This window comes from Bison bison, unplaced genomic scaffold (genome assembly GCF_000754665.1).
Source record: "Bison bison bison isolate TAMUID 2011002044 unplaced genomic scaffold, Bison_UMD1.0 scf7180017864291, whole genome shotgun sequence".
NCBI lineage: Eukaryota > Metazoa > Chordata > Mammalia > Artiodactyla > Bovidae > Bison > Bison bison.
The window spans coordinates 2,281,041-2,283,014 of NW_011494863.1; positions in this window are offsets into that span (position 1 = coordinate 2,281,041).

Genomic DNA, 1,974 nt, shown 5'->3' on the forward strand with positions numbered 1-1,974 from the left:
GAAAACATGGATAAAAAAAAAAAAAAAAATATGAGGGATACCAGAGAAAACTCTAATTTGAAATTATATATATGCACCCCAGTAATCATAGCAACACTATTTACAATAGCCAAGACACAAAAACAATCTAAATGCCCATTAAAAAAATGAAATAATGCCTTTTGCAGCAACATGGAGAGGTTTAGAGTTTATCACATTTAGTGAAGTAAGTCAGACAAAGACATATCACATGATATCATTTATTTGTGGAATCTAAAAAAAATGATACAAGTGAACTTATTTACAAAACAGATTCACACAGACTTACAGCCATCAAAAAGCAATGGCAGAGGGATACACTAGAAGTTTTGGATTAACATATACACACTACTATATATAAAACTGGTAAACAACAAGGGCCTACTGCATAGCACAGAAAACTATACTTAGTGCTTGAAATAACCTGTAACAGAAAAGAATCTTGAAAAGTACATATATGTACACACACATATATGTATAACTAAATCACTTTGCCATACACTTGAAATCAACACAACATTGTAAGTTAACTTACTTCAATGAAAGAAATTTAAAAAGTTGAGGGATACATTTATATCTTGTGAAAGCGACATTTAAAATAAGGCTAGGCGTCAGACATATGGATTTGACCAATTTAAATCTTAGACATAAACACCATCTCAGGACTTTCCTAGTGGCGCAGTGGATAAGAATCCATCTGCCAAGGCAGGGGCCACAGGTTTCAATCCCTGGTCTGGAAAGATTCCACATGCCAAGGAGCAGCTGCACCACAACTGCACCACATGCACCACAACTACTGAAGCTCTAGAGCCTCAAGCTGCAACTACTGAAGCCTGAACGCTGCCAGGCCAGTGTTCACAACTAATAAGCCCCTGTGCCACAACTAGTGAAGCCTGTGCGCCTAGAGCCTGTGCTCAGCAACAAGAGAAGCCGCTGCACTGAGAAGCCTGCACACCACAGCTAGAGTAGCCTCTGTTCTTGGAAACTAGAGAAAGCTGAGTATAGCAATGAAGACCCAGTGCAGCCAAAAATAAGTAAATAAATTAAGCAGCGTGTACCTGTAAAAAAATATACCATTTTACCCCAAATAATAGTAATGAATAAATAGTAATCTGTGAGGTAATAGACATTACTACTACTCAATATGTCAGGAAATTTGGAAAACTCAGCAGTGGCCACAAGACTGGAAATGGTTAGTTTTCATTTCAATCCCAAAGAAAGGCAATGCCAAAGAATGCTCAAACTACCACACAATTGCACTCATCTCACACACTAGTAAAATAATGCTCAAAATTGTCAAGCCAGGCTTCAAAAATACATGAACCGTGAACTTCCAGATGTTCAAGCTGGTTTTAGAAAAGGCAGAAGAACCAGAGATCAAATTGCCAACATCCGCTGGATCATCAAAAAAGCAAGAGAGTTCCAGAAAAACATCTATTTCTGCTTTATTGACTATGCCAAAGCCTTTGACTGTGTGGATCACAGTCAAATTCTGAAGGAGATGGGAATACCAGACCACCTGACCTGCCTCTTGAGAGACCTATATGCAGGTCAGGAAGCAACAGTTAGAACTGGACATGGAACAACAGACTGGTTCCAAATAGGAAAAGGAGTATGTCAAGGCTGTATATTGTCACCTTGCTTATTTAACTTATATGCAGAGTACATCATGAGAAACGCTGGGCTGGAGGAAGCACAAGCTGGAATCAAGATTGCCGGGAGAAATATCAATAACCTTAGACATGCAGATGACACCACCCCTATGGCAGAAAGTGAAGAACTAAAGAGCCTCTTGATGAAAGTGAAAGAGGAGAGTGAAAAAGTTGGCTTAAAGGTCAACATTCAGAAAACTAAGATCATGGCATCCTGTCCCATCACTTCATAGCAAATAGATGGGGAAACAGTGGAAAGAGTGGCTGACTTTATTTCTGGGGGCTCCAAAATCACTGCAGATGG